A 17,735-nucleotide genomic window follows, 5' to 3' on the forward strand; every position below is an offset into this window, starting at 1 on the left:
CCTCTAATTCAGAGATATCTTTTAGTAGTTGGTTATAAAAAGTTGAAAAGTCTTCTTGCATAAGTTTCAAGATCACATATATGGGCCATGTATGGGATTTTTTTTGTTAATCTTGAAGTGTTATTTGGTGACAGAAAGTTAAGTCATTATCTATGTCATTAATCATAAATATCATTATATTTTTATGCTGCACTTTCACAGATTTTTTGTTAGCAGCAAGCCAGTTTTCTATAGTTGCACATTTTAATAATAAGAGTTTTAAGGTGCTTCTTAAAGTTGTAGTAGAAGTTTTTGTATGATCTGTTATATTTACATGACTTTTTACACTTGTCCATGATGAGTTGAAAAGCCAGTATTACACCAAGTATGATAAGTGTTGTTACAAGTACTGCTAAATAATGCAAAATAATCTCTAGTCAACCCATAAAGTATAAAATTATTTTTCTTTTTAATGGCTTTTTGACCATCATAGTTATTTTTCTGACTTATTTAAGGAGAGAAGCTAATGTACAGAAATTCCCTAAGTAATTCCTAGGTCATGATCACTACAATTTTTCTCAGTATGGGATGACAGTAGGTTCCAGAATATGGAGTATTTAGTATCTGGCGAAATTATACCGTAAAGTCATTGACTCATAAGTAGATTTAAATGCCATGAGTCTGACTGTAGAAAATGCTCTTACTGAAAAAGAGTAGGTTTAGATTAGATATCCTGTAGGGAATCTTGGAAGTCAGGATTTCCTTTGTATTTTTGTGAGAGTTGAAGTATGTAAATAAATGTGGTATCATATTTTAATTTACAGCTGAACAAGAACAGCAAATTTAGTTTTGTTTGACATGGTAAAACTGGCTTCTATTCTGTCAGTGATGTACTAGTTTGAAAACAAACCAGTGTGTCCTGGGTTGCAGTGTATTCTATTACCATCCTCATGAGCTGTTGACACCAGGTGGGGCAGTGTTTCCTTGCCTCCTCCCTCCGGACTATCTTCTGCTAATTAGCTATCAAAGCTTGGCCTCATGACTCATCATCCCATTGTGAAATGCTCCACCCAGAGGGAGGAACCAAGCATTCCATCCTGGATATAATCTGAGATTCTGAACACCACAGACATCTTTCCACTGGATTCCCCAGAGGACAGGAGCTACATAGCCACCACTGGACCTTCCGAGGAAGAGCAGACCCTTCTACAAGATCATCACTTCAACAGAACAACACCCACCACTTCAGGAGGACTGCAGCCACCATCTTATGGGACTGCTACCGCCACCCTGACTGACAGGGTGTCATGTTTTATCCTGACTCTGTCAGTTTAACCCAGTGTTCTCTACCTTTTTTTTTTTTTTTCTTAATTTCCCTATTAAATTTTTATTCTGACTTGGTGCCTCCCACTGGTTTGTTTTCAAACTAGTACACAGTGAGAAACTCAAAATCAGAACTACAATTTAATACGAAAATTAAAAATAAATGCAGTAGTACAGAAACACTGACAAAGTCAGGATTCAACCTGACACCTTGTTGGGCAGGATGGTGGTAGCTGTCTGACTGATGGTGGTGGCTGCAGTCCTCTTGAGGTGATAGATGTTGTTCTGTTGAAGTGGTCATCCTGTAGAAGGGTCTGGTCTTCCTCTGAAGGTCCAGTGGTGGTTATGTAGCTCTTGTCCTCTGGGAATCCAGTAGGTAAGGGCTGAGTGTGATGTTCCAAACCTCAGATTATATCCAGGTAGGAATGCTTGGTTCCTCTCCCTGGCAGAGCATCTCACAATGGGATGATCTAATTTTATGAATCATGCAGTGAGGCTTGGTGGCCCATTAACAAGCTATCTCTCCAGAGGGCGTTATCAGGGATGTGTCATGGAAGAGACAAAGAACACTGCCCCACCTGGTTTTAACAGACAGTGATAGAATACATATTTTGGTTGCATCTTACATTATTACCTAAGACAAGTGATTTCTAGTTTCTTGGTTTTATTTTTCCTGTTCTGACCATATTTTTTAGATTACAAATACTATTTTCTGTTTTATTCAAATGAGACATTCCTGTAATTTTCTGGATAGTCTGTTTTTCTCTAAAAACCTCATCCTGTAATGAGTTTAAAGGGAAAACTTTTCTTTTTTTCCTCTCCCATTTCATGACTTGTAAAATACCCTCTACAGTTCTCTCAGTAACTTATAATACATCAAACAGTGCAGCACAGAAAAAGCAAGCGGTGAAAACCTGCTTTACCCAGTGCTCACTGAGCCTGAATGAAAATTTCAGGAATGGTCTGGTAATGCTTCCATGCATGAGCTTGTAGACTCTACCAAAAGGAACTGAGTTGGTGTATGTTTCAAAGTCATGATCTGCAAATAATGCTCATAGAGCCTTTTCACTAAAATATTCTATGGCCTTTGTACGAGCAGCCTTTTCTGTCACTGTAATTAGGTTTTCTAATGACACTGTGCATGTATGGATTACACTCATAAAACAGACATCCAGAGTGTACAGGAATGAAAAAAATTTAAATATAATCTCATATTTTGTGTTTATTGCAGTACAGGCTTGGATTAATCTGTTTGCCTGTGTTGTTTCGTGTGTGTATTTTTTTTAGATGGCTACATTTCTTCAGATATTCTACACCAAATAAAAGTTTAAATAGCAATTATACATGTTTCTGAGTAGTAATTTACTTTTTTCTGTATTTATGTGACAAAATAATTATGAGACTTTCTTAAAGAGTTTTGGGATCCTCCCCACAGCACTGTGTGGAGCTGTATTGTATAAGCAGAAGGAAGAGGGAAATAAATTTAAAAACTGTAATTCTCAAGGCATTATTTGACAATCAGTTCATTCAGAAATCAATGCAGTGAAAGCTTTTTAGGGGAAAGGGAACTAATATGGTCCTAAAGTGGGGGAGTGCAGAGAGAGGTTTTGGGGAGGAAAGGAGACTATGTAAGCCCCATCTTCCATGTTGATACTGGAAGAAATGTTTTTCACTATCACTTTATTTTATTCTGAAATTCAGTGTGGATCACAACCTGGTTATGTGCTCTGGTTTGAGATGAAAGAAGTCCCATTGTTAAATGATTAAAGACTTATCAAATTATAAGTGCACATATGCTGGAGAGGAGAAAAGCTGGGGGAATAAAAGGGGAAATATAAAAGTTTGTCTCTTCTTCTGAAATCTGTATGTTGTATTACACAATAATAATTATAAATTGACAAAATCTAAGTGCTATTTATCAAAACTTGTGGAAGATGTGGAGTGGCTGTTAAAGTGGGGAGGTCTGCTGTGTTTTTATTATTTTATTACTACCTTTTAGGAGAAGAGGTCTTTGGTGGTCAAAATCTGGTTTCAAAGAAAATACTTCTGCAGCTCACTGATCCAGCCTAGGCATAAAGAGACTTCACAAAGTTGTGACACTTTAGAAGTAAAATTATATGCAAATAATTGGCAATTATAATAATAGAATGGTAATTGAATTCTTATTTGGTTCAATTTTGTGTGAAAGTAGTTTCAGAAAAGATATTTTAAAAGTAGACAACTAGAACTAATTGCTATCTACAATTACACAGACAAACTGAAAGTTTTTTACTTTCTGAGATTTTTTGATAATTCTTGTGAAATCTTAGAAAAATTCTGAGTAGGTGTAAATTCCACTCCATGCTCAAGTTCAGTTATTTTACCAAACATTTTATATTGCTTACCACACAGTCCTTATCTTAGGGTTTAGAAGACAGATCTCCATTGCTGTAAGGGCTTTGCGAGGTATTTCTACATTGCCCTGTTAATGGCTTGTCCTGGTTCCGGCTCAGATCAGCAGATCATGGCCATGGCCAAGACATTGTGTTTTTCTGTACCACATTACGTCATTGCCAGGGGCAGGGAACAGCAACTTGCACTTCAAAAGAGGGTCATGCTTTTCCAGTGGAACAAGTGTGACTGATGCAGCAGTGGGGTAATGCTGGTCCCAGAGAGAGAGGCTTGGGTGGAATGACTGAGGCCAGCTTGGGCTTCTGCACTCTTGTTTTTGTACAGTTTTGTTATTAATATTGATGTTGTTACTGTTTAGTTTCTTTTCTCATTGCTGTTTACAGTGAATTATCCTTATGTCAACCCATGATCTTTGCTTATTGTGCCTACTCTCCTCCCCCCACCAGCGGACGAAAAAGGGCAGGAGGGGGGAAGCAAGTGAGCAGGGTGTGGTTTTGGAGTCTTGGGCTGGGGGGCACTAAATTGAGGACTACCATTCCTAAACCACAACATGTCTAAAAGAAAAGTATTTTATTTTGTAGAATATAAAAATCAACACCATTTGGAAGCTGCTCTTATAGTATATTCTACAGCCTGGGTATAAGGCATTTTTCTGGGCTGAAACTGCCAAGACAAAAAAAAAAGTTATATCCATCTTTCACGGTTTTTTTTGCAAACTCTTTATCATTAACATTATATGTAGAGGGGGCAGCATTATTGTTCTTTTTCATGAGTCCAAATGAAAGCTGGTATCATTGCTGTACTTGTGTGGACTTCATTCTCTAAATGCAACTACAATTCATCATCTTAAGGAGTCTGCAGATGAAGATAGACACTAAGTCATCCAGAGAATACTCTACAGGAGCACAGAAGCACTCAGGAAACATACCTTCTGATTGGGGCTATTTATGAGCTTATGCTTGAATTTGAGGATAAGACTGCTTAACTTGAGAATTCTTTCCAAATGCTGTTTTGGTTCTTAACATTTTTCTTTTTTTTTTTTCAACCTCGTGCTAGTTCTGTGCTTCCAAAAGGGAGATGGTAGCATTATTCACATTGCTACAATGTGTCTATGCATGGCACTGATGTTTCTAAAGGAAAATCAAAACTTTCATATGTGGCTGTCAGAAGCACCTTTATTAACTTTGGTAGTCATTTCACATGGGGTTTAGTTTAGCATCTGCCACTGACACATCCTGTATTTTATTGTTTTTCTTATTCAATTCCGAGATCATTTGGCTTACTGCAATGATTCTTGGTTGCTTATTTGTTGGCTAGAACACTATACTCAGTCAAATATAATTTTAAGCTGTTCTTGGAGCCCACTTTCTATCTTGCTATAGGGACACATATATTTGCATGAGACTTTTTTTTTTTGTCTACTGTAGCTGGTTTTTATTATTGCCTCAAAGGAAGAAGTACACATAAGATGTGTTAGATCAAGAAGGGAAGAAAGTGAAGGAGAACAGAAGTAAGTGGAGTTTCATGAGCGAGAGGGGAAGTGAAGAAAAAGATGGAATAGGCTATGAAAGCATTAGATTTATTTGGGACACACATGCACGAAAGGAGAGTTCACAGAGGAAGGAAGACACGCTCAATGCTTGCCAAAGCATTTTGACTTTTATGTTTGGAAACATTCTACTCAAATAAACTCCAGCATGAAATCACACCTTAATAAATGCTGTAAATGGGTGTAATAATCACCTTGGTGCAATACGTGACTCAAAGAGGGACTCTTAATTATTAGTTAAGAATTTTTGTTTCCCATGAATTGATATCATGAAGTTGTTATCCCAGGTAGAAGCCTCAAACAAGTGTAGGTGAAGTAAAAACACATTTTCCATCTCTCCTTTATTTGTAGGTGCTTGAATAACATGGCCTTGATTCTGTGGGTGGGAATAGGGATAGGTATGGGTGTTCGTTATTTGGCTTCAGTAGCAAGGAGGTTTTATTAAGTTTGCTACATTAGAGCTCTCTTTTGGTGCAGCAAATATGTGAGGTCTTATTTCCTGGTTTTTGTTGGTTTGTTTTTGTGGAGTATTTTTTTTGTTTGCTTGTTTGGGTTTTTCCAAAAAAAAAAACCAGAGAGTGAGAGAGTTAAAATGGTAGATTAACTGGTCCTTACATGATGATGTTGACATTTTCAAATTTTAATTGTCATATTAGAGAAAGCACACTGAAAAGCAGATAATTTCAGTGTGTATGTTTAGATATTTTTCTGCTTCTTTTGAAGCTGTTTCCTTCTGAAGCTACTGCCTTCCTTTAGAAAACATAAAGTACTATAGTGTTATTATGATTTTCTGCAAAACCAGTTGTGAAGACATAGGAGCTATATTGAGACATCAGATCGGGAAACAAATGTATTAAAATAACAATTTATGAACATGTACAATGGATTTATAGAATGGACTATGAATCGGATTTGATTCCACTTTCTTCTGGTCCATAAATGAGCATTAAAGAAACAATTTTTTGTGTATATTTCTAACAATTTCACCATATGGAAACACACAGTCATACTGTATTTCTAGTATATGTTACAGTTTCCTTATCTCTTTCATGGTAAGTAAACTCTTGGGTTCTTTTTGTTAGAAACATTTACTCCTCGTTTTATTTTTGCTATGTCTAGTTTACATCTATCACCAAATAATTCTTTAGAAAGGAAGAGGGTTTTTTTATGTTTTTGAAAGGATGTATTTTAGCATGAAGAAATACATGCTTCTGTTGTTCTCTATTTCTAGAATTTCATAGAAATCAATTGTTTTCCACCTTGTCATTGAATATTCTTATTGACAGGAAACAGAATTAGGTGGTTTCAGAAAGAATCTTCTTGGGTAGCACTATAAACCAAACACCTAAACTAAAAATCTCCCAAACAAAGAACGTCAACCGAAAAAACCCCAACCTTGGTGCAAAAGCATAATTTCCATTCCTTGGGCATTGTGTTAGTATAAGGACAGACACTAAGCAGGAGTGCAGAATTTCAAAGCTATTGTAATAGCAGAAAAAATCCTTTTGTTATCTTTATCAGAAAAATTATTATTATGATGTCTGTAATCAAATATTTTTCATATTCAAAATAATCTATTCAGACATGCATTCTTTCTTGTAACTTTTCATATGCTTACTTTATTTGAATTTCCACAGTACACTACAAAACATATTTAGCATTGAGTTCTTTGAGCTTTTTTCAAGGGAGCATTGTACTGTTGCAGAGAGTTTTAAACCTATAATTTCCTGAAAAGCCTGGGGGAAATGGGCAAAAAACACTCAAAATCACCATCTCCTCTTAAAGACCTAAAATAAAATGTTACGCACAAATAAAGTTTGATAATGATCAAAACATGGAATAAAAAAGGATGAAAGCTTTGTAACTTGTGCCATAAACCAGCAGTGCAATAAAACAGGGTTGGATTAATAGAGTTCAGAGTTCTAATACACAGTTGAAGGTCCTTTCTAGAAACTGGCAGTTCTTCAGTCTGAGGTAACTTGAATTGTGGAAGTTACTTTCCATTCCCTACTACAGAATTCTCATATATCCAGAGAAGGTCTTTCAAACTGTGTTTATCCCTTGAGAAAACATTTTGAACTAAAATAATGTCACCCACACCTCCTCTGGAAACCAACACAAAGGTGCATCCATAAATATACACTTCTTGTTATAGGCCTGTCATGAAAAAGCAGGGTTTTCTCCCCTAGGCCATTTTCATTTTCTCTGTAGATCCAAGAAATATTAAGCATAAAGTGAGCACTGATTGCAACTTCTTGATAAATAGCAGCAAGGAATCAAAACTATTTCATATTGGATTTCATACCAGTGTCTATACTAGATGCCATATGTAGCTAATAAGATGGGAAAGCAAAAGCCCACCTGGAGTTGAATTTTTCAGGGGATGTAGGAGGAAACAGACAATTTTACACATACATAAACAGCAAAAGAACAGAAAGGAAAAGGTGTTTGTCTACCTTCTCGTTGAATATTTATATTGACAGGAAACAGAATTAGGTGCAGTTCCATAAATAATTTTTTTGGGTAGTACTACAAACTGAAAACCTAAACAAAAAAATCTCACAAACTAAGAACACCAAAGGTGGGCCTGCTGCTGAATGCATCTGAAGAACTGCTGACAAAGAATGTGTTAAAGGCAAGGATGCTTAATGCCTTTTCCTGCTCCGTCTTTTACGTAAATCAGGCTTCAGGAACTACAAGAAACTAGGCATATATAAATCCATGGAGCTTGATGGGTGGCACTCACAAGCGCTGAGGGAGCTGTTTGGTGTCACTGTAGAGCCACTTGGTTATCTTTGAAAGGTCATGGCAAACAGGAGAGATTCCTGAGCACTATAAAGAGAGCAAATGTCACTCTTATATTCAAGAAAGCAAAGAATAAAGATGTGGGAACTACTACAGGTCAGCCTCACCTTAGTGCCTGGGAGGGCAATGAAGCAACTAATCCTGGAAACCATATCTAAATGTGAATAAGAAGAGGTGCTCAGGAGTAGTAAGTGTTGACCTATGAATGAGAAGCCATGCTTAGCCACCCTTATAATCTTATGCAATGAGGTCACTGTCTTAGTAGACAAAGAGAGAGCAGTAGATGTCTTTTACATTGACTTTAGTAAGTCCTTTGACACTGTTTCCCATAACAACCTTAGATAAAACTAAACAGGTATGGATTAAATAAGTAGACAGCGAGGTGGATTGAAAATCGACTGAATGGCTGGTCCTAGAGGATGATGATCAGTGACAAAAAATCCAGTTAGAGGCAAGTCACCAATAAAGTAACCTAGGGGCCAAGGGTGGAGACAATACTGTTTAACGTCTTCATTAATGAGCTAGATGATCAGGCACAATGTGTGCTCAGCTAGTTTCCAGACAATAAAAAACTGTGAGAAGTAGCTGATATATAACTGATATCAGTTGGGTGTGATTCACCAAGTTCAACCCAAGTTCAGTGATGGGCGGAGAAGAATCTAATGAAATTCAGCACTGGGAAATTCCAAGTTCTGCATTTGGGGAGGAGTAACCCCAGGCATGGGTACCGACTAGGGTTGACCAGTTTTAAAGCAGCTCTGCAGAGAAGAACCTTGGGATCATGAGGGACACCAAGCTGACCATGAGCCAGCGTGCCTGTGTGGCAAAGGTCACCAACAGCTTCTCAGGCTGCATGTGGAACAGTGTTGCCTGTAGGTAAAGGAAGGTGGTCCTTTTTCTTCTGCTTGGCACGCATGAGACCAGCTCTGGGAGTTCTGGGTCTGGTTCTGGTTCCCCCAATTCAGGAAGTACATGGACTTTACTAGAATGGGTCCATTGAAGGGCCACAAAGGTGTATAAGCAACTAGAGCATCTGCAATACAAGGAGAGGTTGAAAGAGCTGGCACTGTTCAGCATGAAGCAAAGAAGGCTCAAGGGGACCTTATCAATTTGGAAAAGTACCTGATAGGGAGGGAGTGAAGGAGGGCTCTTGTCAGCAGTATCCAGTGACAGGACAAGAAACAATGGATGCAAATTTAAGAATATGAAAATACATCTGAACACAAATTTTATGATTCTGTAAAAACAGCCATACATACCTAGGAAAGGAACGGAAAATCCTTCCTATGTATGTAGGTGCTTCATCATACCATTATTGCTTTAATTTAATCCAAACCAGCAGTTTTGGATCCACAGTGATTAAGAACTCAGAGAGCTCTGATACAGTGTAAGACTAAAAGTCATTGACATGAAGAAGAACCACAATCTAGGTTTCATCATTTATTACAGTAATGAATGGATGGTTTATGACAACAATAAAAGATGGAGCCATTGCTCCATCTACCCATAGACAGGAGAGGAAAAGCTGAAATATGAATAACCCTATTCATGCTTCATAGTTTTCTTGCCACAGAAACCAGGTCAAGGCCTGTACACAGCAAATCAACAAAAGGTTTATCCCTCTCTAGTCTTGTTAGGGTAAAGATCCTGTTGTCAGGAGCAGTCTAAAAAGACAGATAGCAAGGGCAGTTTGTGTGCATCAAGCTGAATGATAATTCATGCTGGTGTAGCACATGGATATCATTAAATTAGTTGTAAGGCTGTTCTGCTTTGTTCATCTTTACTGCATACAAATCTAAAATCCTCAGTGGTGGCTGAGTATAGTACGGGATATATATTTTTCCTTGACTTTTTTCATAGAGTGTACATACAGGCCATAGTCACGAAAGAGATTAGGATCTTTTTTTATAGCAGATAACAATCCAGAATTCCTTTCCAACATTGCTCTTCCCACAGCATTCAATGACAATTTTAACTTGAAGTTTAATTGAAGCAAAAATAAGACGAAAAAATGTTTTCACTTCTAATATTCAATGTGTAGGATTTAGAAAATTTCCAAAGGATCTGAAAATCTAATGTAATCTTCATCAAATTATAAGCAAAGAATGAAAAAAATTAAAGAATTGCAAGATGAGAGCTTGAGAATAAATCAGAATTAATTACGTGAACAACTGAATGAATTGACTAAGTTTAAAGTACAATTATATGACAAATTATGCTGAAAATTAAATTGCTCACTGAAATAGAAGCAGCTCCCTGGAGGCTGTGGATGTTGTGCAATAGTATCCTGAAAAACACCAATGAAAAATGGCTTTGTCTTATTCAATAGATTTATGTATATGGAGAACCAGTTTGATTATTTTGCTGACTGAACTTTTAGTAATTTTTGTGGCTTGTCTCTTAGCACTGAAGTGTCAACACACAACTTTGGGAAAGTAGGATGGATCATTAGCAGCATTCTTGACTAAATTCAGATTAATTTGGTGAAACTCACTGTTAAAGGTCATCAGCATAAATGCCCAGGATGCCTTAAATTCTACTTTGCATGGCTCTGCTAAGCATGCACATTTCATATTGCATAGTGCTTTTAAGACATAAAAAAATGCCAATGAAACTGGCAAATGTTCTGAAATATAAAACATTATTTGTCTACCCTGTTAGATACAGTCCTAATGCTACTTTGGAGTATGTTTGTGTGCTTAGATATGTAGAGCGACACAGAAACTTTCTGAAAAAACATGTTTATAGGTGAATTGAAAAAGTAGTTAAAGAAGAAATGCATCACAAGTTGTGTCACTAAGTTGTCTGTTTCTGTCTATGGCTAATTTTTTTTCTCTTTAATATATCTTAATATGCATAAATGTGTAGTATTTACTTATGTATGTGTCTGCATCTGTGTATGTTCATTGTATAAAAACAAAGAAGGCAATATTTAAAGGCCACAAGATAGTTTTGATCTCTAAGTATAACAAATATATTGAAAACAAAACAAAGCAAAAGCGAAGCCTAATGATTTTGAAGTGGTAAAAAGAATCTAAGTGAAGCAAAGCCTCATTGATTGTCGTTACAAGAAAAAGGAGAAGAAAAATCAATAATAGAGAATAATGTGTAGATAAAACTTCTTGGACAGAAAATGTGGTTTTGAGCTTCTAAGGGAGTATACTGTAAATAGCTATGAACAACAAAATCTGAAGTTGTTAAGCAGTAGCCGAATTTTCCACAAGCACTTAGTTCCCTGGTTATTTTTAGGGGTATTATATCTTATGAGAATGCTGTGTTTCAGAGACTGGGGAACAGCAGAATAAACGGAGAAGGATTCATGTTCTAAAGGACAGAGTTAAGGTTTCTACAGAATCGGAGTCATCCCTTCAACATGTTCTGAATTGTTTTCTGCTTCCAACATAACATTTCTTTTGCTCTGGATATCAGATTCTAGCTGTTCTTTTAGATAAGATAACAGAAAAGAAAGAAATAAAGCATGAGAGGGGCAGGCAGGAGGAATACCTCCAGGAGGAAGGTCTGCTGTTGTTATAAGGACTGTCTGATGCAATATTGAAGGATAGAAGAAGAGGGTGCCAAACTGTCTCTTGGTGCATTCAGGAGATGAGGTTTGGCAGAGCAGACAAGATGATAGAACTCTTCCATCCCTATACAAAGGTTCTCTTTTTCTCATGTCAAGGCTCTAGAGGAAAAATCATGAGAGATTATATAAAAATGATGAAAATATAAGATAATTCAGAAATTTTAATATTTCAGTAAGCAAGGATTGTAGTGTTTTGGGAACCAAGATTTGGATTTTAATTAATAATGAGTATGGGCACATCTCAGATGTAGCTATATCACTTGTCCTGTGTTTGAAGACTAATAGAATTATAATGGTAAGAGCTAAAAGTTTTGTTCCAAGTCTTGTGTAATTGGCAAACGGAAGCTACCAAGATCTGTAATGCCCTTGAAAAAGTCCTGTGACTGAGCAACCTCTCCTAAAGGCATTAAGGTAGGCATTATTAGTAAAAGTGGTGTGCAATTCTAGTGATTGAAGCATGATCCTTGACAGTTTTTCTGCTCTCGTCTATGGTTCTTCTTATCTGACATGAGCAAGCTGAGCTAGGCCATGAGTCACTTCTGAGGAGTGATTCAGAATCAGATTCAAAATACATGGGCTCTGTTGCAGGGGTGAGTAAGAAATCTGTATCTAAAAATTCACAATAAGGATTTTATGACATCTAGGTAGGACAATTCGTTGACCTTACTCAGAAGTTGAAGTTTGGATGCATCTGATTATACTGGAGGAGGAATAAATTGACATAAAAATGGTGAAGAAGAAAAGCATTCAGTCCCAGTTAAAATAGTTCATTCTTTTGCAACTCAATAGCTTGAAATAGCCAAGATTTGCAGGTTTCAGTTCACTGAGATAAGAATGAGAAAAAACTTTATCATTCCTGACTAATAAGATCTCATAGCTCTTTAACGTTACTGACTGTTCCTGAGTCTTTCAGATGAAGCCAACACAGATTTGTAGTAAAACATGGTTGAGCCTAAGGAAAATTATTTAAATTCCATGAACAAACTTTTTCTCACTTTGTTGTTTGAGGAGTTGCAGATGACACTGGAAATAAGGATTTTTTCTGTTATAGGAAACAGTTTTATTTTTATAATCATTAGCATGACCTATATAGAATAAAATGCTATGTAATAGCATTTCAGTACATATAACTATATGTACTGAAAGCAGCCATGGGTTAGCAATGAGTTAGCCATTTTATAATGGTACTTCTGTGTGGATTAAGTGCTTTGCAATTCTGAAAAATTTATGCTAATGCGAACAAGCACATCAGTTTCTTTCCTGGGTCATAATCAAAGGAATCATAAATAAGTGGAATTCATAATGCAACTTGGAGCTGAGCAAGGGGTTGCTATCTGAGGTCCTTCCTATTTATAGGCAACCTGCATAAAGGGGGGTCATAGCAAAGATTATGGTCTTGCTCAGTTTTCTCTTTGATCAACATATAGCTGGTGAGTTGTAGTTGTGAGAGCAATGTATGACACTTAAAATTATATTGTGGTCAACATAGGTTGTTAGCTCTGCATGTAGTACCACATGTGAGAAAAGATTCTGTTGCTTGGCACTTGGCTCTATTTCAAACTTCTCCCTAGAATGTTGTAGAGTGTTTTAATGTCACAGTTTCAGCTTAAATTCAAAATACTTACTGTTTAAGTTTGTGGTGTGGTTAAGTTTGTTTCAATAGGTTGATATTTCCCTGAATACTCAGTTGGATACGTTGAATGTTAGAGAGAAGGCTAAGTGCTATATTCTGTATCAAAAATTGTTCTGAAAATGAAGCCCTGTATTGGCAATGAAATTACACACAGGCAAAGTTGTTGTTTTCTTTGTTGAGGGTTTTGGTGGTTTTCTTTGTGTTTGGTTTTTTGGTTTCTTTTTCTGGTGGGGGGAGGCTGGGGGTTGGAATTGAATGAATACAACTGGGCACTTATCCAGTGCTGAGTTGTACAGATCTCTTTCAGGTCAAGTACTAAAAAACTCATTAAATTATTCTTGTCTTCCTGAAGCAGATTGATTTACATCAGGAGAAAGAAGTTTGGGTTTCTGGTTTTAATTATGGATAATTTAACCCATGTAAATATTTATCAGGACAAACAATGTCCAGAATGCCCATGTGATGTTTGTCTCAGAAGTAGCCTAAAAAAGTCTCTCTTACTGCAATTAGTATCTATGCAAACAAGTCAATGGTCATCACAAAAGTCAAAGTTCTTTAGGGAACATAAAGAAATTGTGTAATATTTTGACAACACATCAAAAGACACAAGGTATGTGGCTTAATAAAAATGATACAAAATATTTTGGGGAGGAAAATACCTATGTCTTTGAAGCATCCTGTTAGAGTTTAGGCTTTTGTAAGACTGAAACATTCTGGAATCTTCCATGCCTCATATCAAAATTATATTAAAACACTTATTAGAGAAGTTTGTTATTCCATACTGAATATTCCATCAGAAATTGCATTAACTTGTTAGTTTGGGGGAACTACTGGATTGCACTTTTTAGTTAATGGGTAAGGCAGTACAAATAAATCTATCATCTTATCTCTGAAAAAGATCAAATCAGGTAATGAAAACTGGGTTTCCCTATAAACCATCTTGGAACTACAGTGCACCTTCTTATGCCAGTCAAAGTGATGCATACCTATTTGATGGTTCAAAAAATACAATTAATCATGACTCTTATACTTTATAATTTTCCCCATGGTTAGTAAACAAAAGCTAAAGTCACAGAAATACCTTTCTGTTGTGTACATCTGTTTCTGGGGCAGAGTATAATTTTCCCACAGTTATCTATAATATGTCCAATGTATTTATATCTATATCCATATCCATATCTATATCCATCTATACCTGTATATATATATCTCCAACCTTGCTAGCTTTTTTACTAATTGTCTACATACTTTCTGCACCTAATGTTGTTTATATTGGTTCACCTATTCAAGCATATATATAATCATTGTCTTCATGCCTTCTAAAAATTGGAAATAACAAGAGGAGGTCTTTTTGGAACATTGGTCCTTTAGCCACTGTTAATTAGGATATCTTTACAGATTTCAGTCATATATTGCCTGTGGCTTGAGTTTTGTATCCACATAGTATTTCTTGAAAAATGAAGTGGTCTAAATTATGCTGAAGTTATTTGAGAAATACGGGTGTGACCAGCACACCTCTGAGCAGAGGCTTGGGTTTCTTAAAAACCCTAATTGTCTGAAAATCATTAGAAAATGTGAAGAGGGTTTGGAAAAAAAGAAAAATCTTTTCTGTTCTGATAATTATATGGACAACAAATAATGAGCAACCCTATTGTAAAGCAAATCCTGAAGAAAATCTCAATACAGCAAGGACACATACACCAAAGGCACCATGGTGTTTATTGTTTCAGGCTCCCATCTCAAATTTTACCAAATCACTTCTGCCCTTTGAGTGGCATTCTCCTGGAGCTGCCTGGTAAAAGCCTACCTGGTGTAGACTGGGAAAGATAACCTGTAAGGATTTTCTCAGTGCCTCTTCTAAGTGGCATAGTCTCGTTGCTAAAAGTGATTTTACACTATTGAGAAAACTCAGCAAAAGGAACTAAATTACAGGGAACATTTCAGCCTTTAGTGACAGTACTATTTTCCATTGGGGACATTCCACTTTCTCAGACTCAGTACCTGGAACAGATAAGAATTTAATTCTACTGCTAAGGTTGCAGTTAATAATATAGGTAATAATTACAGCAGTGAAGTTAATGATCTCATTTTGTGCAGTCCTAGATACTGTAAAATCCTGCTATAACTTGGACACGTTAGATATTCAGTAATAGAATTCCTTAAGCTCGTCTCAGGTAGACAGAAAGAGAAACACCGAATACAAACTTGGATTTTTAGTACAAGAATTGTGTAATGACTATAAAAGTGAAGTCTCATGGACAATAATGTTTTTCCATTTTTACCTGTAATTGCCGGCTAAGTATCTTCACAAATACCTGTCTCAGACCTATTTTAGAAGGAGGGTAATTTTGGTGATATTCATACCTCTACTTATTTTTTTTTTAATTTTTATTTTTTTAAATTTTTTTTTTTAGTTTTTTTAAAAGTTTTTTGTTTGTTTGTTTGTTTTTGTTTTTGTTTTTGCATCTGATTCTTATTGTCAGGAACTACCAGAGGTTCCCAAGCAATGTTCAATGGTCAGTGCTGATATAGATAAGCGTATGTAATGCTACATTATTTAGTTGTCTTTAATATTAAAAGAAGATGTTTAAGTCATGAGGAATGCCTGTCCTGACATGCACCAAAACCTTTGGATGTGATTCTTTGAGGGAAAAAAAGGTAATTTGGAATACTGTAATTTCCATATGGATAAACAAGACCAGAATCCTACCTATCTCAAGATGTTATTGCCAAAATCAAGCCCTCAGAACAGTGAATCTGGCTTACAAAAGCATGAGATTAAATTAAAAATCAGAAGACAGAAAGTAGAAGAATTAAATAGACATGTACATGTATATGTATGTATGCGTGTATGTACATATGGTACACATATATTATATGTAATTATGTATATACACGTACTATATATAATGTATATATGTAATATATATATTTTATAAGTATGCATTATAAAATGTTACATATTCTCTAAAACACATATTAGTTTGTTACAATTAGCCTTTAGTTTTGGGAATGAAATTTAAACTTCTAAACATTTTTTTTTTTCCAACTGATTCTTCAGAAACTCTTCAAAAAAAAAAGTAACAAAATTTTGTTGACAGAAGTAATCAGATGCCTTATTAAGCTTTCTCAAGCAGTATACTTATGCATGGTAGTAAATAAGAAGATATGTTCTGTGTTTCACAAAAAAGAAAATTTAAAAAAAAAAGTCATTTTTATCTTTGCCCATTTATCTTACGTATGGTGAAAAAACTTTTGTCCAAATGAGTATATGCTAATATGCCATATTAGCTTTCAGTTCAGTAAAACATCTTTGTACAGGTTTAAATCCTACTAAAACAAATATATATTCTCTCTGTTAAACTGATCCTTCTGGTACCCGAACAGAGGCACCAGGCATGAGGAGAAGGAACAGAAATTGAAGTGAACTGGTCAAGGGTAAACAGCTAGGCAAAAGTGGAACAAAATCCCCTACAATCTTAATTTTTTTTCTGTACTCTGGTTTGAACCATGTACCTGTTCCCTCCAAAGTGAAAGATCAAGGAGTAAATCAGTGCCTTCACCTGAAAATAACAGAATTTAAAAAAAAAAATAAAAAAAAGAGAAACATTCAGTCTTAAGAATTGAAGAAAAAGAAATATTTCTAGCAGAGCTAGGCCTAGATTTCTATTGAAAGATTATACTTTCTTTTTTCCTTAAGCATTTTTAAATTACCTTCTCCATTGTAGTAAGACAAGAATTTAGACAAGAACCAGAAATGCCAGATACCTAACAAGTATTCTATGTGGTCTCAGTCCATATACTAAATGTTTTTATTGTTTATAAATATCTAATGATTTTGTTCTTATGATGATTGTCTGAGACAATTGAGGCAATGTGGGTTAACTTGAGCTGCTATTAGGTGTGTGGACCTCCAGAGAATTTTTTCTACAAAATCCTAAAGATGAGAGTTTTTGGTGTTAGGTTTTTTGGTTTTGTTTATTTTTTTTTTTTTTTTTAATTTTCTGAAGGATTATTGTGGCACAGGGTTATTAATTTCAGGAGATGTGCTTCTTGGAAATGTCTTTCTGAGACAGGTGAGAAAGTATTCAACAGGATTTTTGACAAAGATTTATTAAACCACATTATTTACTTGTACATATTTTCATGTGTATATACATATAATTGTACATACAGGATAGATATAGGTTATGTGTATATATATCAGATACAGTATTCCTGTTGTGCCAGGTGCAGGTCCCAGGTGCTGGCAGGAGCCTGTGGGGCTGCGAGAAGAGGCTGGCACTTCCCCGTGCAGTACATAGCCAGCTCCAAGACAAGGCCCGGGCTGAAGCAGAGAAGGTCATGAGGAGGAGGGAGCAACAGAGAGCAGCTGTTAGGGACTGACTGCAGCCCCTAATTCCCCATCCCTTTAAGCTGCTCAGGCAGGAGGAAAAGGTAGAGGAACTGGGAGTGAAGGGGTGAAGGTGAGC

The 17,735-nt window shown here is 36.0% G+C and overlaps 1 protein-coding gene across 1 annotated transcript in view; it reads left to right on the forward strand.

Annotated features, from left to right (window-relative positions):
* The window catches only part of CDH12 (cadherin 12), a 431,901-nt gene that overhangs the window by 67,096 nt on the left and 347,070 nt on the right, over window positions 1-17,735 (forward strand). The window lies entirely within an intron of this gene.

Source organism: Corvus hawaiiensis, chromosome 1 (genome assembly GCF_020740725.1).
Source record: "Corvus hawaiiensis isolate bCorHaw1 chromosome 1, bCorHaw1.pri.cur, whole genome shotgun sequence".
Classification (NCBI taxonomy): domain Eukaryota; kingdom Metazoa; phylum Chordata; class Aves; order Passeriformes; family Corvidae; genus Corvus; species Corvus hawaiiensis.